Source organism: Parasteatoda tepidariorum, chromosome 10, assembly GCF_982258835.1.
Source record: "Parasteatoda tepidariorum strain Cologne lab strain chromosome 10, Ptep-v5.0, whole genome shotgun sequence".
NCBI lineage: Eukaryota > Metazoa > Arthropoda > Arachnida > Araneae > Theridiidae > Parasteatoda > Parasteatoda tepidariorum.
Window position 1 is genome coordinate 16,699,695 of NC_141764.1, and position 26,113 is coordinate 16,725,807.

Consider the following 26,113-nt stretch of genomic DNA (forward strand, 5'->3'; position numbering starts at 1 on the left):
GCGGCTATTTCCGCATTTCGTAAACCGCAAAGTTAGCTAATCACCCGCTTATGGGGCTGTACAGAAGAAAGGCACCACAATTTGACCCCCCCTTCTCGTGATGATTTTGCACGGACACTGAAAAAGTTCTGAGAAAATTCAGTGCTTCTTGAATCTTGACCATTTGAAAACGTTTTTATTTATGGTCTAGTCAGCAGTCGAGAATGGTTGTATTTATTTTATGTGAGTGTTCTTAGCAAAATCTCGGATATTTATGACTATCGGATATTTTATTGGATATTTATTACTATTTTATCTCATAAAGGATATTAGAATAGCTACTGTTAAAAGGTAAGTGATACTTTGGTATATTTTTTATTGTTTTGGTGACTGGGTAGCGGCAGTGATTCTTAGGAAAAGAATGTCAAAGTACTCTGTGGGGATATAATCGAATTGACTTTGATTCATTTGATTTATTTTTTGATGAAATTGAATTATTCTTCCAGGAGAAAGTGCATTCACTTTTCTTATGAGAGGATGTGTAACCCCTTGTTCTCACTCTAAAGACTTTAATTTTTGTATAAAAAATTTGTAATCATGGTTGTTTTATAGCAGTTTTTCGGCCTGGCCATTTAAATATTTACTTGAGCATATTTGTGGTAATTTTGAACTCCTTTTTCTTCGTAAGAAAATCACAAATTCCCTCCCATACTTGCATAAGAAATTCACGACATCCCCTTTGTTTTTGCTTTAATCTGATGTTAATTGCAGCATTCAAACTTTAGATTTAAATTCAAATAAAAGATGCAATTTTACACAAAACAATATGTTATGAAATGTTACGTTTTAATTCATTTTGTCAAATTTTGAGGAGAATGATTTTTGTGTCTTCCTTTTGAGTTCAAAACTCTTGACCTTTAAAATCTCTATGGAAAAAAAAAATTCCAAAATTTTTCTTTCCTCGAATTTATTTTTATTCCAAATTTCAATTTTCTTTCTACATATGATATTTGTGATTAAATTTCTTACTATTCCTTTGAAAATGTTGGAAACAAAAGGATTTTAATGTCTTATGTAAGCAAAGCTCATAACCCTCCTTCCCCTTCATTTTATTTTATAACCGTTATAGAACAGCAGACCCCATTTAGGGTGTACGGCTACTAATGTTCAACTCCGTGGCCTTGTAATTTTGAATTCAATCCAGAAGACAAGTTAACTCCTGGATCAATTATTGGGAGAAATGTGCCTTCATGGAGGACTTTTAGAAGGAACAAACCTGCATTTGCGTTACACGGAGAGGAAAACTACGAAAACCTCCCACAGTTAGTCTGACAGCAAGGGGACCCTAACCCATGATCCGTCTATCACTGAAAATATTTTACGTCAGCACTGTGGTCGATGCGAGCTTGTGCGGAATTCGAATAGACCAGCTATCGCTGGGATCGAATCTGGTTCACCACATAGGGAGGTGAGGGATCTATCTCCTGATCCACCACGTCTCTTTATTCCCTTTTATAGAAATAATAAAATCCCTCATCGCCGTCAGGTGCTTACATAATATTTGAATGGCCCTTTTTTTTCCATATTCAAGAGCCGAACTCATTTGATAAGTTTTTGGAATTCTCATAGGACGTCACTTACTGGGTGAAATTTTCAATCGAAAGACATCATTTACTGGAGAAGCTTTTTTAAATTAATAGTTTTTTGCAAGTTTTCAGTAAATATCTTTGGTAAGGTTTCAAAAAACATCATACCGTAGCCATGAAAAAGTTAAATTTTAAAAGTAAAAAGTGCAAAGCTGACAAATTTGGTTTTGATTCTAAACCTTTCAGTCTCCGCATTGTAAAAAAAAATAAATAAAAACAATCACAATCACAATCCTATGATTGTGTAAGGAAGACTGTAACTGTAACTTGAAAGAAACCGTAAACAGATGTTGAGAAACAAAAAAACTGTCAGCTTCGAACGGTGTTTGTACCAAATAGGCATTGATCATTGCTACTGCAATATGGTTGTGCTCAAAATTGAAGAGGATAAAATCATTTTCTCTAGTTGTTGTTGCCGTCTTAGGCCATTATGGCAACGGGTGCGATTGCTCTTGTTCTCCAGTGGCGCCATCTATGGCCAAGTTCAATACGTCTGCCACATCAATACATCACACCCATTTATAGGTCATGCCCATTCATCCATAAATTCTTTAATCCGTATTCATTCATTTGTAATTTTGACTTGAACCAGAGAACGATGAATCTCCATAATTTGTTATGGGAACCTGAAGGACTTTGCGACCGGCAAATTTAACGTGCACCAGTCACCATTTACGACATGGCGAATCTTTGGCCGGCTGGATTCGAACTCTCGTTCTGACGAACATGAGTTCAGCCCAATTTCTCTAGTATTAGGTGATATTACAGAAAAATAAATAAATAAGACAAATAAAATAATTGAATGTTACTCCACACTTAAATTGTCTTGTTTATAGTCTAAAAATTTGTTTTCAGTTATCTCTGAGTTTTCAGTTCTTATAAAATATTGATGAGAAAATTAAGGAACTTTGAGTAAGACATGATATTTTTATTTTAAAAATGAAAACATCAGAAATATTAAAAATATGTGCTGTTTTTGGAAAAGTAATTTAGTATTTAACATTTTTTTGTTTCAAATTTATTAAAAAATTTTGATTTTTCAGATAGTTTTAATTGAAAAAAATAATATTTGAATTATTATTTATCTGTTTATTACTTTTTTTAAAGTTTATTTATTTAACTTGAATTGGTCGCGTTCTTATGTTGACTCGAAAGCGTGGGTGCCAGGGTTTGGAAGTTTGATGCAATCTTTCCTGAACAACAAAGGAATTTGAGTTGTAAATAACCATTTATTTATCTAAAAAAAAAAAAAAAATGAAAGAGAAAAGAAGAAGAAGAAAAATAAAGTAATAAGAAGTGAAGGGTTTCTAGTTGTTTTATTTTACCACCATAGCTAGAATAACTGCATATATTTGTTTTTTTGACAGCAATTTCAAACATTTGTAAATCGCTATAAAAGCATAATTCAATTTATTTTCTAACCAGCATTGAACAGCTAACCCATTTTCGAGGTTTACAGCTACCAATGTTCAACTCCGTAGCCCTTGATTTTGAACCCAACCAAGAAGACAAGAAAGCTCCAGGATCAAGCATTGAGTAAACTAGCCTTCGTGGAGGACTTTTGTGATGGAACTAACCCGCATTTACGTTACAAGGAGAAGAAAACCATGAAAACTTCCAGGCTAAACTGACGGCAAGGAGACTCAAAATTATGATGCATCTACCACGGAGCATATTTTACGTCAGCAGTGGTCACTGCAAACCGGGAGCAGAATTCGTATCAACCAACCAAGACTGGGTTTCGAACCTGGTTCACCTCAATGGGAGGCGATTGCTCTAATCCCTGAGCCGCAGCGCCCTCAGCAGAATTAGTTATAGTTTTATCACCCAATAGAGTCTATCATTTATCAAAATTCTGATAACTTTTTGACTAGCTAGAATATTCAAATTTTAACTGGAGCTCTTTACTGAATGGCATTACAAGCTTCAATCGTTTTCTGACCGTTACAAGCAGAATTTATCATTATCTTATCTCCCAGTAGAATTTATTCTCAGTCCAAATTCTGATCACTTTCGGCTTGCTAGGAAAAAACTATTCCACTGGAATGGAGATTCTGATCGATAGGAAAAAGTCGTAAGAGATTTTGTTACTCGATATTTTTGCCTTTATCGAGTTTCATCCAAGATATAGTCTTCACACGAATTTCTCTCTTACTATATCTCGACAAATTACATCTAAATAATGATTCTAAACTCATGTGCAATAAGTTGTAAATATTTCACATTAGTAATATAATATTTCGTTATATTCATCTAATAATATTTCATTATTAGATAAGGTAATCAGTAAAATTAATTTTATTTCCTAATTTGTAAATCTCTTCTAGTTTTATCTAAAAAAAAAAATTTTTTTTTTTTAAACTTCTTATAATATTGATTATCATTTCATTTTGATATCATTTTTTTTGAATTTATAAATACCGCTTTATAAACAATTCATTTACTTTATAAGCAATTCATTTACTTATAAACAATTCATTTAATATATAAACATAAACAATTTAAATAAACTAGTCTATGTTTGAAAAATTAAGAGGTGACAGGCATTCAAAATAAACACTTCTCATAGCTCAACCAATCAGCGTGACGTCGATAAATAAATGGCGAGATTTAGGAAAGAGAAGGGGAAAAAAAAGCAGGTCGTAGGGAAAAGTGGTAGGGATTTTGTGTAGAATGAGGGATGTGAGAAGAGCGTGCCTACGACATGAGGAGGCCATTTCGCAAATTTACGATCAATTATAAGTGTCTGGGTGTTTCATGCGGGCAGTCAAAACAGACGTCTTTTTTCCTCGTAAAGAAGATTTAAACAGTCGATAACAATCCCTTGTCCTCTTGAGAGGATCACTTAGTAAATAAAGTTGTTTTCGGTGTAACCAGGTAATAGAACGACCAGGAATTTCGTTTAGTAGCCAACTTAAAAGTATTCGAATACCCTCGAATAGGATATTGAATGGGTGATACTGATTCGAATTACCATTTTAAAAATGATTTGGATCAATTGAATTTAATCAATAAAATCCAATCTATTGATTTTAATCTATGAATTCAAATATATTGATTTTAAATTTATGATTAATTTAAATGATTTTGATCGATGAATTCATTTGATCTGATTGATTTTAGTCCAAGAATTCAATTTGAGAGATGAAATGAATGAAATTATGTAGATTGATTTTTATTAATATATGATTTGTTTAATTGATATTGAATGGGTGATACTGATTCGAATTACCGGTTTAAAAATGATTTGGATCAATTGAATTTAATCAATGAAATCCAATACATTGTTTTTAATCTATGAATTCAAATATATTGATTTTAAATGTATGATTAATTTAAATGATTTTGATCGATGAATTCATTTCTATAGATTTTAATCCAAGAATTCAATTTGAGAGATGAAATGAATGAAATTATGTAGATTGATTTTTATTAATCTATGATTTGTTTAATTGATTTTAATCCATGAATTCCAATCTATCAAATTTAATTCAGAAATCAACACATTTTAATCGTAAATTCATTGGTTTAAAAATAAATCTGTTTATTCCTTTTTTGCACTGATTTGAATCAGTAATTCTGTTTAATTGTTGGAATAAACTGATGACTATCAGTTGATATAACTCCTTTCGTTTAAATTGGTTATATGATTTTGTTGATTATAAATAATTAATTTTAATCGTTTGGATTGAATCGCTTGATTTTAATACGGTGATTAAAATAAATCCAATTTGGTTGTTTCGAAACAGAGCGTTCGCTTCCCAATGAGGTGACCCAGGTTCGTGACAAGAATTCTGCTCCTGGCTTAAACCAGCCACGGTACTAGCTTAAAATATCCTCAGCGGTAGACGAATCAAGGGTTAGAATCCCCTTGCTGTCAAGCTAATCCTAAAATGTTTTCGTGGTTTTATTCTCCATGGAACGTAAATGCAGGTTAGTTCCATCAAAACAGAATTAGAAGTCTACGGACGGTGATCTACTTGGAATTGAACACTGATATTCATCTATTCAGAATTGAGTAGGTTCAGCGCCGGTTAAAAAATAATATAAAATTTTATTGTTTTTTATTTTGATTTAAATCTGGGATGATATTTAAATGATTTGAATCAGTGTTAATCATAATAATTTTTTTTAATTTCAAATTTAATTAACTTATAACAGTAACACCTGTTTGATTTATTCATGCACTGATTATAATAATTATATTCAACTGATTATAATCATTTCATTTAACTGATTTTAATTATTTCATTCAAAAGATTATAATCTTTTGATTCAAATACAATCCTTCTATTTTGGTCACGAGTGCATAAGTTGTTAATTTTACTCAATGGTACCTATTGTTTCATTCAAACAGCATCTGCTTAGTATTTTGATACTAATTTTTAATCTGCAGATTTAATTTATTACATGTTATCAACTGATTTGAATCAGTAATTTCAATGATCACTTATCATACCCTTTCTTATGTAATTGACCTCTTTCATTTTATGTTGATATGTAAACGAAAATATTTTGTTAATGGTTGAAAACTATTTAATTACCTCTAGAATTTCACAATTTAATGAATTTTATAATTTAAAAGACGATTAAGGGTAGAAGTAATCAATATCCTGTTGAACTGTAGAATCTAATCAAATTATTTGATGACATTTAACTGTACACTACTCATAATTATTTGTTTGTTGCGTATTTGATGCACAGTTTATCGATTTTTGCCATTATATCACATTTTTAAAATAATAAACTTGTTTATACTTCTATGCTATTTCATACTATAATATGAGAATACGTTACGTTACAGCGAATAACAGCAACATAGCCTATCTATAATGCATCATCATATTTATAATGATGTACTATGCTATACCATACATCATATTTATTATTATATCCATAATATATAGTTGGTTCTATCTCATCATTATTATGGATTGCTGTCTTTTAGGCTATTTTTTACTATTTATTTCGTCGCAGTTATCATCTTTTCATTCTTATAAACTATCATTATATTAATTTTATCATATTGTACAAGATTTTAAAAAAATCATACCGTCTATTTAACTATCGACTTAACATCTAAATTCAAGTTACATCATAATATATTATAATTCATATTACATCGACTGAATATTATCATAATAAATGGTTTGTACCTGCTTGCACTTAACTTGTTTCCGCATATAATATTGAACAAATGATTTTTAGCCCTCTAATCGATATTGTTAGGGGTATTGGTATATAGTTATTAATACAAGAAACCTTTGAAGTTGAATGTGGAGGTGTGTGTTTACCACTGATATAGTTTTAATATTTATAGGCGTCAATTTGAATAGGGGTTATTTCAGTGTTCATAACAATTTTTGACTATTAATTTCAATAGTTATAAAAAGGCATAAGTTGATATTAGCAGAATGCACTGTAAGTTAATAATTAATAAATGAAAATGTAGAATTTTTTTATTCTGCAATAGTTGATAACACATAATTATGTTAAATAAGAGAAATTTAAATGAATATGAAATTTAAGTAAAATTAATGAGAAGAAAAAAGTATAATAATAGCTAAATTCACTAAAAGTACATCCATGATCATTGTTAACGATGTTGTTTAGAATGTGAGGTTTCAGTGAATAATACATTTTAGAGTATCAATAACTACTTATTTTATGAAAGTACATCGGCTCTTAGATAACAATAAGAGAAGCGGATTTATGAATATGTATTTTTCAATTTCATTCATTATAAAAATAAAATGTGCTCTAGAAAAAATGTAGATTTTACATTATTCTTGAAGAACAAAATATAATAACTATGAAATCAATGTCATGAATTAGAATCATTGATAAAGATATCATTTGGTAGAAGAGATTTCGATGAATGATATCTTTGGTTTTCATTCACTGATGTAGAGCGAAGTACAATAACTATAATACTAAATAAAAGTAGTACTACATAGCTTTACAGTTAACGATATCATTAAGAAGAGAGGTGTCTATGAATGAAATTTTTTTACTTAATTCACTTAAAAAAATTTATAGTAACCACGAAACTAAAAGAAAAAGTTTACACTGACATTTAGAAAAGGGTGCTTAGGATATCAATAACATAGATTCGATAACAACGATAACATTAGGAGAAGAGGTTTTGATAACTGAAATTCAAAATCTAATATTGTAGAATAGATACTGTCTCTAAAATTATCAAAAACTGTTAACTCATAACGATAAGTTTAATCATTATATTATCTAGAAAACTGATTAAAAATTTCATTACAAGTTATTTTATTATATATTTAAATTGGCACGACAATAAACATATTACTGACGTTAAAAATTCAATATTTAAAAAAAGAAAGTTATATCTTACAGCTAAATACAGAAACAAATGTTCAATTGAAAGCTGCCTTACCCAACCGAAAACCCGTGTTGACAACATAATACCGCTGCTTACACAATAAAGAACACGTAATACTCCATACTTTTTCCTCTCTGAATTTATCCACGACTAATTCTAATTGGCTCATAATGACCAGGTGTACACAGACATCCAACAGAGACAGGCCTTTCACAAACTAACGCAATTTGATATGAATTGCGCTACAGGCAAACACAAAAAAATAATAATTTCTGACTTGAACACCCCACGGGGTGTTCAAATACTAAGGATGGTTTCGTAATTGAGTTTCTAAAATATTCCCCGACAGAGGACCCCTTGGTCCAGACAAGATTTCAACTCTTGACGGATGACTTTTACACCAACAGCTCATTTTTCGCTGTCACAAACCCCTGACTTTTTCACCAGGATTAAGTTTCCAGTTTGCCGACATCTGTTTCTGCAAATGCCTTTCATTGGATTGGAGGAGGTGGAATGTGAATAAATTTAAGACATATATTCTTTTTCTCTTTATTATTCTTTAATAATAATGTTAGCTACGGGGAAGGAATTTTGTGAAATCTGATCAAAATCATAAGATTAAATAATGTGACTAAAGAATTAACTAAACAACATGTATCCGATTTAATTTGAGTTAATAAAGTTTATCCATTAAATCACTATATGATTGTCTGTCTGGTAAAGCCAGATTACTGTTTAAGGTAAAAAGAGTGAAAGAAAAAAGAAAGAAAACTCGTAGTATTTTAAGACAAAAGCGAAAATTTGAAGGTGTGGTATTTTAAGACAAGATAAATGTACCACCTTAGAAGAGTTGCTCCGTTATTTAGGTATATTGTTGGATTGTTATAGTTAGAGAATTGCTGTTACAGGAGAATTAGATATTTACTGCTAGAGAGTTGCTGTAAGTGAATTGTAACTGACAGTTTTTCTTAGAGTAGAGTATTAGAGAAAGAGAGAAGCTCTTAGAGTACAGTTAGAAAATTAATGTTAAAGTAGAGTGATGGAAAGCTACTATTGAGAGTAGAGCTATACTGTAAAAAATTCTGGATAAAATTACAGTTAAAAGTCTTGCAAGTTGGGTGCAGCATCCGTAAAATCCATTTCACCATAAAATTGTATGCCGGAATTTTTACACAGTAATATTTATTTAATTAGTGTGTCAGTTTCTTTTTATAACGAATATTAGTGCAAAATTTATATTATATAAGATATTTTTTTGTTCCGTAAAATTTTACGGTAAAAATAGTCGTCACGGAACGAAAATAGGCTCACTGAGGGCTGAATTCTTTACATTTTAGAGAGTTACTGTTATAATAGTGTATTAGTCAATTATTGTTTGACTAGTTCTTGCAGTAATTTCATGCAGTTCGAATTTTTTCCATTGTTGTTTACATCATAAAATGTCTGCAAAACAATGCTAAACATTTCCTCTGAAAATAGATTAAGGTTTTTTACGAAAAAATAAATTCTGCTAAAACATTAAATTTAATATATAACTAGTAATTTGTCGCACATTTTTTTAAATTAGTTATTGTTTTAAAGCGTTTAAGCTGTCATAAGTATAAACGATTAAACGCGCATGTTCACAAATTTCTGAGGGAAAATTCTCGCGTGGATAACGAAAAGCTGAAACAAACTGAGCTACAACCTGGAAAGATTAAAAGCGAAAAATTTATATCGGCAAGCAAAGTGTTTCATATTATGCAGGTACAATAATAATAATAATTTTATTCATTGTTATTTTCATTCAATTAAAAATAAGCTCTAGTTGAGCAGTTATGCTTTTTAACTATAATAAAAAAAAAGCATATTCGAAGAGCAGAAGAAAAGTGTTGATGACAGTTCTAAAAGATGTAACATTTAAAGAATGGATAGAAAACATGCCATCATTTATGTTAAAGCATAATTATTGTTTTGTTTTCTATTGCATTAAATTCAATTCAAAATTATTTATTTTACTAACTTATTGATGTAAAGTTTTTATTTCTTATACGAGGAATTTACTTTAAAAATTTTAATAACTGATTTGATTTTTTAAAATTAGTAGCCAGCGAAGCGAGCTTTGTTTGCAAAACAAACTATATAAGATTGTATAGCAATCTTCGAGGTTTGGGAAGCATCAGCGAACAGGGGGGGTCGAACCTATTATTTATATAATTTTTCACAACAATGCAGCTCCACTGCTGACAGAACAAATTTTATACATTTGAACGAAAAATACCGTTAATTTTCTTAATTTGTCGTTGTTGCTTATTTGCTTGAAGTTTTGCGCCAAACTTTTTACGAAAAAAATTGTTTAAACGAATAATAATGTTAATTACGGAAAATAAGAGACTTGAAATAAAATTGATAAAATTTAAAATTAAAATTGTTCTTTCACATTCACGCCAAATGCTCTGCTTGATTTAGTGTCTGTCATTTGACTGAACATGCTTACATTTACATAAATACGCTATTTGTGACATAATATTACAATAACTGTTTTAAAGCTAAAATTTTATTTTTCTATAACAAGTAAAATTCAAAAATAACAAGAACAAAAATGTTGCAGCGCAAATCTTTTTACTTAAAAGAATATCGGTTAATTATAACTTAATTAATATTAGGCAGCGATTATCAGAGAAAATTGGATTTTCATGTGGGAAAAATGGATCACATCATGGAATTTATTTATCGAATTTTATCCATTGAGAATAAAAGTGAATAAATCGAGTGAGAATTAATAAGAGAATATCTGAATTAATAATTCAGCTAGAAAATCATAATGTCTCATTTTTATTTAGAATTCCTTTTTGTAAAGGTAAATAATTACGTTGTTCTTTTTTTAACTATTATTCGTATCATAAACGTTGTCTAAAAAATGTTTTTTTTTTTTTTTTTTTTTTAAATAAATAATAGTTCCTTTTTTCAACTTGAAACTCAGATTCTGGTCGATCAAAATATGAGAAGTGGTATACCCCCCTTTTCATATTTACCAGCGATTACGACCAGCAATTAGGAAAATATGATACCATATATAATAACTTTCATGCAATTAATATCAAGTCTGTTTTCCGTTATTTATGTGGAAGTAATTACATGGATCAGAACATTTTGTCACGTAATTTTAAAACTAATTTTCATTTAAATAATTTCATGTGAAAAAATAAATAGAAATAACAAGTTCCTTTTGTTTGGTTCAATATAATTATGATCAATAAGGGAGTAATCGTTACAATGATTTTTACATCATATTTTAATGAAATTTTTTAACAAGATCGGTCAAAAATTATTGTGATATACAAATTTTAATACTAATGATCTCTTAAACATATTTTTAATTTGAATTCCTGACTGGCAAAATTGATGAGACCTACGAAAAACATCTATTTATGCTGTTTACTCAAATATGATAGGGTGCTATGTAGACTAAAGTAAAAAACTCTGTGAATAAAACAAAAATCGAGTACAAATAACACTTTTTTGATTTATTCACTTTAAGTTTGCTATAAACTTCTTTTAAAGCTATATTATTTTTAAGCTTGATAAATATTATTAAATTTAACAGCTTTATCATTAAAAATATTAACATAATTTATTTGGTACTCCGAAATTGTTTTCTTGAAGTAGTCGCAGATGGCAGCACATTCAATTCTATATAATCTATATTCTTTACAATAAAACTCTAAGAAGAAAAAGCGTGGTGGCGCCATCTATACTTAAATAATCAATAAATAAAACTGGTTCGAAATGAGATTCAAATAAGTTGTAATTGTTAAAATAATGTGGTGCATAGTTATCAATTTTAAGCTGTAAATAAGTCCCTTATAAAATTTACAATTTCAGTTCTTAAAATTTTTATATAATATAAAAGCAACTTAGTTTTGTTTTTAAAAATATTCATAACTTTTTATTAAGAAGTCGTGATTTTAGTATTTAATCTATTACGCGAAAATCCTTAAATTTTTTTTTTTTTATTTTATTTAAAAGATCCATTGAATTATTATTCTAGAAGTATAGAGGATTTACAATTTCTTTTTAAAAAAATGCGTTCAATAATTCAGGAACACTTGACTGATTAATGTTAGTTGCAAGGAATTGAAAAATTCTATTTTACTTTTTTATTTTACATTCGATTTATAACTGAGAATAAGGTAAACGAACATCTATTTTTTACACATTATTGCCAGCATATCTGATGCTATTGAACAAGCTACAATCAAGTTTTTATATAGCTCAATAAAGCTCGAAAATCCTTCATGTGTTTTCTGACATAGATATAGAATTAATGATTTATTATTTATTTCTTAATGTTCTTATGCAGATTATAAGTTTTATAATTTATTTTTTAGTGCTCTTATAAAGAATATAAGTTTCATTATTAAGTATAAGTAGAACAAATTAAATTGCGTTTCCTTGAATTTTATTTCAAAAATCTTTTCCTTCTTTTTTTTTTTTTTTAAATTTTTTGTGAAATTTTAGTAATTTTGAATCTAGAAAGAAGAACATTTGTGTATGCACGGAAATTCATGGGGCATTTTTCAAAAAGTCATCAATTACTATTAAGTTCAAAAAAAGTTAAATTTAAAAATCCCATTTTGCTTTTTTCCCTTTTTTTAAACTGTTGCTTCATTTCCCATAAGTCTGTAAATGATTATTTAAATTAACAAAAAATACAGCCATGAAAAAAACCATGCAAAATTTAATAGTAAATTTAGACTAACTTAGTTTTTATTTATTATTTTTATGAAACAACAGTTTAATACTGACTAGTAATAAAGAAAAAGTAATAATTTCTTTTTATAATAATATTTGCATTTTTAATTAACTTTCAGATTTAAAATTTATTATTAAAATAATAAGAAGAAGAAATTGTTAAAGTATACCTTGTTACAATAATTTTAAAATTGTGATATAATATAAATTATATAGAAATATTATTGTATAATAATCGAACCTTACAATATCTTAGTAAACTAACTGAAAATATGCAGTAAAAATGATTATGCACCACCAGGCTTACACACTATTTTCAATACGATATCGAAGTTGCGCAGATAGTTTCATGAGTACTTGTAAGATTTCTGAAAAGTACGAAAGTTTTAAATCGAGTAATCGAAGAATTTTAAATCGAGTAATTAATTAAACTGATGAATTTTAGTAATTATTGAAATTAGTAATTAATTAATAGTTAATATTTGATTAATAATGATTAATTTATAATTAATTTTCAGAAATAATGTTGGAACATAATTTAACGAACTCTTAAATACTTTTAAGTTCTTTATTTCAGCTGAAAAATTTTCTACAAATATTTCATATCTGACTTACGATATTATAATAAAAGCATAATTTTTAAAATTTGTTTATAAAAAATTACATTTCAGACCTAAAAAATTTTGTCTGCTTTGCCCATATTAATCTACATTGCACAAAGTGCACATGGGATCTCCAATTTGAAATAAGAGCGAAAAAAAAAAATTTATAATTTGCTACTACTTGATACAGAAACCAGTCTGTATTCAATTCTTATACAGTCTACAGTTTAAAGTGGAAAGACAGAATTTTTCCAAATGCACAGGTTTAACTGTACAGTTGAAATAAGTATAAAGTTCCTTTCTTTTTACTTTGAACAGGAAGAGAACTTTTCCAACTACACAGATTTGAGAGTACAAAAGAATTAAGTTTAAAGTGCATTTTATGTTCATCAAAAAAAAAAAAAAAATGTAAAATAAAAAATAATTAAATAAATGACTTATTCTTCCAAATTAAAAGTTAATTGATGATTTAAATCAAATCAAATGTGTTTTTCCGAGAGAAAAATTATTCCTCGTAATTTACACGTTTCGGTGTATTTCTTTTCACATACTTTCTGTATAAAAATTATTTACAACTTACACTGAAAGATGATCATGATGCTTTTTACTATTGTTATGCATTAAAAAAAACAGAAAGTTAAAAAATTAAAATTAATTCATTTTAAAGGGTACGTTACTGTATTCCTAGATCATTCACTTGCAATCTATGTAGTAGTCAAAATAAAATATATAATGAGAGCAAAATCAATGAAAAATGAAAGCTATTTTGCAAGCAATGAAGTAGTTAAAAAAATAATAATAATAAATGGTGATTGCGAATCATGAAATGAAAAATGAAAGTATATACATATATTGCGAGTTACGCTAGAGCAGTTAAAATTAAATTCATCTTAGAGCTCTGAAATATTAAAATATAAAGTTCCGAATTGGTCAAGACTAAATAAATGAAGACTCCATAATAACGTCAACTATTTTCAAGCATACGCTTTTTTTTTAAATGTCGGTCGAAAATGTTATGCGGAATTTATGTAACAAGTAGGCAGTGATCACTGATACGTGATTCTTTAAATATTTTAAACATTTAACATTTTGTTATTTCAATAGCAATGTCCATCTGTAATGCACACATTGATTGATGCAAAGGAAGGAAGCACTCACCTCTCTTATAAACATCCTTCAAATTCTCTTTTTTTTTATGATGATCCTTGGCCCGATTCTGTTGGAAACAACAATAGTCGGAAGACATCAAAAAGAATCTAAATCCTTTAGAAACAACTAAAGAGACATTCAAAGTCCAAGAAGGTTATTTGAATTGTAAAGATTAATTGATAGCACAATGCTTCTTTTTTATTTATTCATTACTAATCTCGTGTTATTTATTTAAATTCAATTCTTCGATTCAAGTTCGCGTCTTTTACTTTTGAAGAAAAAGCTGAAATGTACCATATACTACCGATTAATTTGTGGATTCAAAGACTTTTATACTTTGTAAAAAGTTTTGGTGTCCAAACCTTAAGTTTCATAGCTTCGGATATTAAACAGAGATGTGAAAAACTCCTAATTAGTGGTATTATTAAAAGTTTGTGTCCAAACCTTAAGTTTCATAGCTTCGGATATTAAACAGAGATGTGAAAAACTCCTAATTCGTGGTATTATTAAAAGTTTAAGTATTACTAAAAGTTTAAGTATTACTAAAAATTTAAGTATTACTAAAAATAAAGTTATTACTTAAAGTAAAAAATTCATAAGAGAAAAAAGTTGTTTTTTTCTTTTCTCTGTGAAATTTTCTAATGAGAATTTCAAACTTCTTTTGTTTCCAATAACATAAAAGAATTAAGTAATAGACAATATTTTAAAAAAAAAAAATGATTTTAGAATAAAAGAGAAAAATGTCCTTTTAAGTCATTTGAGAAAAAAAAAACAGAAACAAGTTAAATATAAATTTTAATCAGTTAAAATATTATTAAATCATTTTTTTTTTTTTTTTGCCATAAAGCATATTTTTCGTAATTGATAATTTCTTTATTTTGAACACGCAAACAACTGCTGATTTTCGAAAATGAAAGTTGCTTTAAAAATGTTAGACGTACAACTATAGCTTAAAAAGCTTCAAGTATGCTTTATTTTTTATCAAAAATTAATGATACAAAATTAAATCAAAAATAAAATATGAGAATAATTGGTGAAGGCATTTTTTGTTTTGTCTAAAATATAAATTTATTTAAGTTATTTTTTTTTATCAATAAAAGCATTAATTTCTAAATACTTCACGGAATCACACCAGAGCATTCTGATGCAACTCGTTCGAAATTTATTATGGTGAAAGTATAAAAATATTCAAGAATTTGAACTGTTAATTTTTATCGGCACATTTTCGTGAAACTTATTTTTAACAAATTTTTCGAAAGTTTTAAATTAAATAATCTTGTTATAATTCTATAAAAATAGTATTTATTATGCAGGTTTATTTAATTTTAATTAGCTACTTTTCTAAAAATTTATATTTGAATACTATTTTTGAATAATATGTAAATTTACTAAAGCTAGATTATTTCATTTGTAATTTTAAAAAGTTACAAGCATTTTTTTTTTTAATAGACGCGAATTATTATCTCTAAATATAATTCAAATTATTTTTTAAAAATCAAAAATGCCTACTGTGATTAAATTTTTTATTTTTCACTGACTATCTCGGTGAACGAAGTAAAAGAACAAAATAAAAAATAAAAAAATAAAATAAAAATAGTCGAGTGAAATATTGGCTCATTTCAGCCAACTGGCTGCCAGAAGGGAAGAGAGAAGTTCGAGAAGCTCTGCCAACTATCTAAACTTTTTACGAGCTCATCATTGATTTTACGATCAAGTTTATGGATTTCAAAACGTTTTCAGCACCATGGCGTGCCGCAAAAATCGTTGTTAAACAGAAGAAGATAACTTGTTTGAGTACACTTCAAATCTGTGTAAAATGATAACGGAAATGGACCAGTGATTGCATCTTTATTGTTTAGATAGTGACATAGATAAATCCGACTGTTGGCAGCGAATTGTAAACAAATATTTTTAGAGGAAAACGTTCGGAGTAATTTTAATGAATTGGAGAAAATCAGCTTCAAATGTATAAAAACGTTTGGAAAAAAAAAATGCTTACAAACAACGTTTTCTATTTGAAAATAACAGCATTCCAGATAGATTTAGCAGAGATTTTATGATTTGGAAGACTATAACATGAACTAAAATTCAAAAATTTAAATGAATTTTAATGTTGAAATTATGAATTAAATCCCTCACTTTGCTGTTTTAATTTTTTTTTATTCCATATCTAGTGTAGTTGTTTTCAAATGGCAATTTAAACCAATAACAATTAAATTTATATTTATTTAGAGTTCATTTTGCTGATCATGTTTAAAGGTAAATTCAGATAATAAAAAATTAAATTGAGTTTTAAAGGGCACACAAAAATTAGGAAACTGTTTATGAAATATTCTGCTTCAATGGGCAAAAAAAAAAAAAAATGTTTAAAGATGTGGCAAGAATTAAGAATCTTAATAAGATTGACAAACTAAATGCTTTATACGACTAAAACATGTTTTTGAAACTAACACTTTTAATATTTCTTGAACGTCAAAAATTTATTTTCAAATTCTCAATTGATACGTTAATTAAAAATAATCAATTGATACGGTAATTTCGTTGAGTTCGGTGAAACATAAATTTGTATGTTACAGCGAAAATAATAAATAATAAAATTAATAATAACTAAATAAATCAGCATATTTCCCACAAACTACATTAATTTTTAAATAAAATGGAAGCTATTTTCCCACTTATGATTTGTGTGGTAATCTACAAATATAAATAACTGAAAAAAATACGAAAAAAAACCACAGATAAACCAATAAATAAAATCAAAGGCTTTGTTTATATAAATGTGGATAGCAAAGGTTAGTGTGAATGAAGTAAAGGTGCCAATACCGGAAAGCTGCCCTTGTCTGCTGCCTTCTTTCATTTACTCCTTTTTCATCTTGTTTACTTATAATTATAAACACAGAATTTATAAATTAGTTGCTTTATAAACATAGAAGCTCAAGTTAATGATAAATTTTTAAAAATTTCACACCTTCCCACCGAAAAAGAAAAGAAAGAAAAAACATTGACTTTAAACAAGTTAATTTTACTCAAGAAGCTAAATTAATTTCTATCTATAAATAAATATTATCTCAAACGTATAACATCTAGAAAAAAATGGCCTTATTAAGGATAAAAACTTACTATGCAAAAATTATACATTTTGAATGTATACTCATATTTAATTAGCTCTTTGTTTCTAATGTTGAGTATGAAAGTTAAAAGAACGTTTCAGGGTGCCTATTTTTTATTACGTAAAATCACTTTTATAAGAAGTTTCTTTCGTATTAAATTTCGTATAAAATTACGTTAATACAGCGAGCAATGTTCATTATGAGTATAAAATTAAATAATGTGATTGTTGACGTAAGCAATAACATTAAAGCCCAAATTAAATTAAATTAGTACTATTAGAAAGTTATTTTTGGTTACTTATGTTCTTATGTTGGTTTTAATGCGATTCTAGATGCGATTCAATGATCCATCATTCAATGATCCATCATTCAATAATCCCTCATTCAACGATACATCAAATGTTCATGGTTTTTGATATGCCAAAAAATTTCCATCATTTCACGCTAGACAATATTGCTTTAATATTATTAAGGTTGACCATCAAGAAACGTTTGGTTTACAAGGGCCAACAAAATTTTTATATTTCACAATGGAAGATTTTGTTTCACAACTATAATGATCAATCAACCATTAAAAGCTGCTCAATACTGTTGGATCAACAACACACTAATTATATATTACCTAGATAATTCACCGGAACCAGTTCGGATTAGCTGAAATTTCGATTAGATTGATCTGCACGCAAGTTTTGACCAATCCCAAAATCGTGAAAATTGTGTCTTCCACTTATGTTACATCGCGATTCTGAGGTAATTCAGCTATAAGTTTTTGCTTTCGATACTATATCGTTACCCACATGGAAGCGAATCGTGTATTTATCACTTTCTGACATTGCATCACATTGCATCAAACATACACGTAGTCCATACTTTTCGTGATGCTTTATCGCGATTCATATTCATGTCACAGTTGAATGATAATATTTTGGATTTAAGAGTGAGGAGCAAATCTTTTCAGACATAAACTATATCACGCCTTACATGATTTTCGAATTTATACATTTGAACTCGAGATATTGTGATTTATTTTATAGCCGATTTTCCACTCCGCGATCTACATTTCAATTACAATCTATGTTTGTCTTTCTATTTTATTATTGACCAAGTAGTTACAGTTTCGTATAAGTAATGGATAGTTTTATAAAAATTTCTCAATTCATTTTCAATTTTGGGAAAGTACAAGTTATGACTAATCTCGGATTGCCAGAATTTAGATATGTGGGGTGATACTATAGGTTTATATGAGGCCATTCAAATATTATGTATGCATGTTATTGGCAATTTTGGACTGTTTTAAATAGGCAAAAATAGGCAGTCGAAAATAGGCAAACTACAAACCCTCTCCTATGCTAACGTAAAAAAGTCACATCACATAAATTCCCCCCCCCCCCTTTATTGACTGCATTAATCCAATTATTTGAAATTCACATAAATAAATGTTAATCCGCATAAAGCAAAACTTACACTTTAATTCATTTTATAAAATTCTGAAACTCCTCGAAGAAAAATTTTCTTCTAACTTTTCCTTTTCCCAAATTTAACTTAAATTTCAAATTTGAAATTTTTCTATGAGTTACTTCCTCGAATTTTGATACAGTTTTGCTACAGTGTTGTATTTTTTATTTATTTATTTTTTTCATTTAAAAAAAATTGAAAATAAAGTGATTTCTGGGTTTTAGGAACGCGTTGCTCGTACTCTCCCATTTGTCCCAAATATAAGGCAATCACCCCTTCCTTTTACCTTGTATTATTATGCATACTTGGTGCTTATGTATTATTTGAACAATCCCTATCATTTAAAAATTAATATGTTTCATTATTATTAAAAGTTTCTGCCCGTACATTGATGACCTAAAAAAATCCGTGAAAATGCCCTCGAGAATAGGAAAATATTTCCCTAAAAGCATCACAAAATGCCCTTAAGAATTCTTTTTAATTAAACAAAAATTCATTTCTTCAAAAATTTCTCATAACATATAATGACATTAAATCAGGAAACATTGAGATGTTTTTTTTATTTAAGTTTGAAACTAATGTTACATGAAAAAATAATAAAAGACTAATGAAAAGAAAACTGTTTTTTTATGTATCTACAGTGATTTACACTTCAAAACCTGAATTCTGTGAAGTGAAATTAGAATTCTTTGGATTATTAAATGCTTTTTGATATTTTTAAATGGTAAAGAATGTCTTTTGTTCGAAAGTAAATTTTTATATCTGGAAAAGCTTCTTTCAATATCTACGGATATTATAGGTGCATATTTGCACTAATAATATCTTCAATTCCGTTACAACGTTATATCTTCAATTGCAATTCTTTTGTCTTTGTTTCCTCTCTAGCACACCCAAAATCTTCAGAAGCTATTTCTGTTTACTGTCCCTATTAATAGTTCCTTTCAACGGTGGACAATGGTCAGCTTTTCAGAAAAACTGTAATGGATTAAATAGTAAAACTCAGTTAAAATGTGTGAAAGTTATAAGAATGAGCTAATACTTCTGAGCACTTAAAAAAAAAGCCCTAAAATTAAAAAAGGAAATATACTCAAATAATGTCTTAAAAAATAATAAAAAAGAGCCCAAAGATATATTAAAATGCAAAAAAATTTCCTATAAGTGCAAAAAAATCCGAAAATGCTAAAAAAATACGAAAAATGCTGAAAAAAAAAGGCAATTATTATTAAAATTTGAATATCAGTTATAATAAATTTTGTCTTACAGAGTATTCAAATGAAACTACAAGCATCTTTTTCAGATTGCGTTCTAAGAGATTTAGATAAATGAATATGCCTTATAATCGATTCTAGGATAAATTAAAATTTCTAACAACTACAGCATATGGCATCTTCACAAGCTAAACTTTCCTCCACAATAAAACTTTAATTACACGATTATCATTCTACTCAGTGCAATAGCAACTTTTATTTATTGAACCTTCTTATCTCGAGTGATGATAGTTGATTGAAAATAAAACATTTCTACGAAATCAATTTCGGCGAAGTCAAGAGCACAAGTACCTTTTCCGGCGCGGAACTCTTTGATGGTATATCTGCACGTTCCTCACATACTAATCGGGCACAGATGTTCGAGGAGCATAAAATTACCCCCCAAGAATCATAACTCAGAATTAGCCATCTTGGCGACATTGTTGCAAAACAGGTGGAAAACGGAACCCATTCGATACCTGAAGGTGCCGAAATAATAATAGGGTTGAGAAGTGTGACCATCTTTAGTCACAGCCGACTACGGTTACTACCTTTCGATTAAAAATCTTTTTGGCGATCCATTTATAACTTTTTGCGTCGAAAAAAAAGGGGGCGTTGAATATTTTACGAGTTTGGGACTGTTGGCGTTAAACTGAAGTGTAAATGACTTCCGATCGCCAACTGGAAATTGTACCTAATGGCGGGATGTGTGTGAAACGTGATGAGAATGTGTGAAATTTATAATCATAAATTGTCATTTAATAAGCTTTAAAAAATACATTGGCGTTAAATGCAATTCTGTGTCTTTGCAAATGCAGGAAATGGTATGCTATAGCGACTACTAAGAGTGAATCATTGAGCGTGACAGTGAAAATATCGAACTTTTATTGCCGCATCTTCCATGGACTTCTTAATTTATTACTTTCCCCTGTCATTAGTTCTACATTGTTCTTATTAAATTACTATACGAATCTGTAATTTTCAATTTATATACTCTTTATATATCATTTATTTACTTTTCTTATTCGTTTATTTCTTTCTCGTCACATTTACAAGAATTTACTCATCCGTTTTCATCTCGAGTGATGATAGTTGAACTGGTATTCTTGATTATAGTTCGAGAAATATCGAGTGATGATGTTTCTCAAACTGTTCAAGAATATTATTTCCCGTCATTTGAAGCTGGTAGTTTAGAGAAATATTTGAAGCAAGAAGATGAAATGATCTGTAATTATGTATATGTTACTGTGAATGGTCGAAATTGGTAGTTGTTGACTTACACCTGTGAATGATGACAATCACATAGTCGCTTAGGTAAATGTCCGAAATATAAACTAGGTCTAGTTAAGTGCCACTGCCCAGTTTATATTTGGGCGGTGAGACCTACAATGTTCTTTAAAGGTTCAGTGCCACTGCCCGGTATACATTTGCCCAGTATGCCCTACATAAAAAAATTTTTAAGGTCATGTACCACTGCCCAGTATGTATTTAACCGGTACTCCGAACACTAATGTTTCTCCTAATCTATCTTCGGCAGATATTAAAATATCGAATAAATCTAATAATATCAACGAATAAATTAATATCGAATTGGATATAACAAATATTTCGGACATTCACCAAAGTGACTATATGATTAGTGACATTCACCGGTGAAAGTCGACATTCTCTTGATTTCGGACATTCATATACATTGGTACACGGTAGTTGGTTATATATAGTTCTTCTCAATATATACTAATTATTATGATGCAACTTTGCACTAAATTTTTTAATTACTTTTTATTGCCGTCAGGTAAATGATTGAAGTGCTGCCTGCTTAAAATTTTAAATTTTATGATTTCCAGAATTTTCATAATTGTGTAATGCACTGTTAAAAAGTTTGGATCAAATCATGGTAATAAGTATGAACACTCAGGGTGTCATTGCTTTTTACCGTTAAATGCATATTTACCATAAAGTTTCATGGAACAAAAAATTTGGTAAACCGTAGTTTTTCAGTAATATTTTACCGTAAAATAACTGTAATGAAATGAATATTTCTGATAAAATTACGGTATAAAGTTTTACTTTAAAAATTAATTTTACGGATGCTACATTCATAGTGGCCGTACTTTTTATCGTAATTTAATCTGGAACTTATTACATTGCGGTTAAGTAAGGTGATGAAATTTTTATATAATTAAGAACACGGGAAAACTATGGACATAGTAATAAATTTTTTACTGTGTTACAATCAATTGGGCTTAAATTTTTAAGTTTTTAATGCTAGACAGTGTATTTAAATTGCGTTTCAACTTTTGTAAGAAAAACTTGTACTGATTAGTTGTATTATTAATCTGTCAAATTGAGAGGTACTGAATTATTTATTTATTTATCTCATTAAAAACTATTTTTATATTTTTTTTCTTTCAAATGATAAAAAGGTTTGTCGCAAGTTTCTTGCGTTTTTTTATAACTATCTGGAAATTCCAAATAAATAATAGAAACTATTTGTAAAATTTTTTCTGCATGATAAAAAAGTGAATCAGCCTAGTTTTAAAAATAGTCAAATTATTACTGCATTTTCAATTGAATGGCTTAACTTTTCTGATTCGAACCATTATAAAAATTAGAACTCTCATAAAAAAATGTCAAGTAGTTATTTTTTTTAAAAATAATGATTTCAAATCATATTACGTTATATTAAAAATATATCGTACTTTGATAATACTTTTCTTTTATAGGAAATATCGCAGCTTAGAATAGTTTGTTTTGAAAATTATGGACACTGTTAGGAAAAAGTTTGTGGACACGATGCTTTACCTGATCAGTTCACAAGTCATCACAGGTTACAAATAATCATTTACCAGATGGAGTTTACCCCATCAGTTTACCAGATGGATGATGCTTTGACAGTTAATCTTTTCTTTTATTTATACATTATTCTTTCATTTAAAGATAATTATAATAATTTTATGAAATTCGTTTGATTGTCACATCAACTAATTGGTCATGTTTATTTTTTATTTATAACTCTGTTAGTTAATTTGAACCTTTTTTCTGTGGGGACTGATTATTAATAATAATTATGTAATAAAAAGATATTTTGTCTGCATTGATATTTGATCAACAAAAGGTATTTTGTTTGTATTCATTCATTTATTTATTTTTGTCAATACATTCATTTTTCATGTGCGAACATCATAAGGTTTCTCACTTAATTGATCACCTCCTTAATAATTGTTCTAAGGCTTTATTATAAAACAATTTTTAAAAAAATATTGCCAAAAGTTACTTTAGACACTTGTTAGTTATGCATTGGTGTAATGCATTTTTGTTAATTGTAATCGTTTAAAATCGCTATTGGATTACAACCAAGTTTTGCATTTTCGATGATTTCAAAACAATGCTTGTTTTAAAATAAATGAAAAAGTCTCTTTTCATAATTTGTCAAAATAAAATAATAGCGTTGTACTTCGTTTTCCAATATTATTAATAATATAATCAAACTTTAAATTAGGTTAAGTTTTATTTTTTGGATTTAGGAGAGAAAAAAGAATCTCAATTTCTAGAACTTCAATTTGCTTCAGAGGAATTCTTGATTAAAAAAGTTATTTAATTAAATTGTGCAATTCACATTTTTAGAAGAAGGAATGTAATTAGTTTAAAAATCGCTAATTACTAGAAACAGAGCTGCAGTATATTATATTTTTTACAAGGTTTTTTTCTTACAAGCAAATGGCAATTACTGCAATAGATTAAAGAAAAATTTAATTAAAGCAAAAAATTTCCTCGCATGAAGCAGCAACATTTTTATTAATTAATTTTTTATTCGACAATCAAGCGTAAGATAATTTGATTAGGAAACTTTTTATAAAACTCCGAAGCAAAAAAAAAAGTTCTTTTCTTGTTTCATTTAACGTTTTTTTTTTTTCCTCCTTTCTAATTCTTTTTTTTTCTCCCTGTTTTTACAGTACAAAAGAATGCTTCAGAAGAAAAGCAGAAAAAAAAAAAGAAAAAAAGAAAACTAGTCCTGAAGAAATCTTGAGGCGAAAAGACAGAGTAGTGATTTCAATCTAATTCTGGCGTCTTTTTACTCTTGCAGGAATTTCGAGTTGGCGACAGTTCTGTTTGGGGCCCGGCTATTGTAAAAGTTGGATCTTTCATCAAAGAGCGGTCTGTCGCCAGAAACATTCTCTCTTTTCTTTTTTGGCGCTGAATTGGGTCAACAGCTTCAACGTCTTCTTGGGGACACTGCCAGATGGCAATCAATGATAGGCATTAAGTTTTACAACACAAAAGAATGTGAACAAAATCAAGAGGAGTAAGGTAAGAACAAAAGAGATACGAAAAATGCCAAAACTTCCAATTGCGTACAGTTCTTCGCATTCAATTGGAATGAACGAGAACAATTCCAATCTCAGAACTAATTAAATTAGAGACTGTTAATAAATTGTCATTAATTTAGGGTACTTTTTCAATTGTGTATCATTAATTTATGAACGCGAACTAATTATAATTATACAACTCGTAATAACTAGGAAAATGAATAAATTCATTTCAATTGTTTAATTTATTGACGGTTTAAATATTAAATATATAACGGGAATGGAACATTAGCTATTTATCCGACTTTAAAGCAATTGATTAATTGCCTCTTTAAACGTATCGTGCTTTGGGAAATTATTTTTCGGTAGAAATCAATATATTTTCTGTTATTTGAAATAAGGACTATAAATAATATAAAACAAGAACTATCTGAAAATCACACTATCGCAAACCATTTTTATATATTTCTCTTTAGAAACAAAGGAAAGCACTGTTTCACAGTATGAATTCAGAACAAAATATTTATAGTCTTAATCTTTTAGGTTTTAAAGAGCTTATTTTGAAAATAATGGATAAGATTATAGCAGTTTTTGGTTGTTGTCATAAATGATGTACTAAAGCAATAATTTGTTTATTTGCTCTAATCAAAAGGAGTTTAAGTTTTTTTTCTTCTAAATATTATCTTACCAACAATAAAATCATGTACAGTAAACTCTGTTTTTAATTTTGTTTGTTATTGAGGTAAAATATAATGTTACTTATTTCTTTATCATTTTATAAATTAAAATAATAATAAAGTTACAGCACATTTAAATTCATACAGCACATTTTACAGAAACTATTAGAATCTGTAATAGTTTCTTATTACAGTTTCTAATAGTTTCTGTAAAACTATTAACTTTCTATCAGAGATGTATCTATTAGAGTCCAAACACTTCGTCGGGGCCGGGTACCTGATAAAAATTTTTGCTAGTTATCCAGCCGGTTCTAAGTACCCGGTAAAATTTGAATTTATTACCCAGTTGGTTTCAAATATCCGGGGTACCATATAATTATACTATACAATTTACTATATAACTTTCTATATAATTTTCTTTACAAACAATATAATTTTCTATAGAACAAATATTTAAAATTGTAGTTTAAAGGAAATTTCTTACTTGGTTATATAGGTAAAAAATTTATTTTTAGATTTTTTTTTCAAACTAAATTTAAAAGCAGAGTTTTTAAATGTAGAATGATTGGCGTAAAACTACTTTACTAAGAAGTAGACTTGGGCTTTACTAAGTAAAGACATCAACTAATAGTGGACTTAATATTAAATTAACTCTTCATTTGATTTATTTAAATTGTCAATAGTATAATGTAACTTCTGCTAAACGTATGATATTTTAGAAATATTTCAACAAAATGACAATATATTAAATGAAAAATGTTTTAACTCTCAAGGATCAGTTTTTTTTTATCGTCCTATAACTGTAACGTAATTTACGTGCAATTATCCTTACCTTTACAGAGTTTCCTA

General features: G+C 28.2%; 1 protein-coding gene and 1 long non-coding RNA gene across 10 annotated transcripts in view; one reads left to right on the forward strand and one right to left on the reverse strand.

Moving 5' to 3' along the window:
• The window catches only part of LOC107450669 (homeotic protein antennapedia-like), a 240,182-nt gene that overhangs the window by 50,485 nt on the left and 163,584 nt on the right, over positions 1-26,113 (reverse strand). The window contains exon 1 of one of the 7 annotated variants that reach the window (XM_087152613.1): positions 8,035-8,330. The gene's annotated coding sequence lies outside the window, so the exon portion shown is untranslated. 7 annotated transcript variants of the gene reach the window in all.
• LOC107450670 (uncharacterized) overlaps positions 95-26,113 on the forward strand; it is a 169,860-nt gene continuing 143,841 nt past the window's right edge. For 2 of the 3 annotated variants that reach the window (XR_015429618.1, XR_015429619.1), the window contains exons 1-2: positions 95-330; positions 23,004-24,588. This is a non-coding gene — a long non-coding RNA (uncharacterized LOC107450670). The remainder of the gene's footprint in view (positions 331-23,003; positions 24,589-26,113) is intronic. The other variant, XR_015429620.1, reaches the window with a different exon arrangement.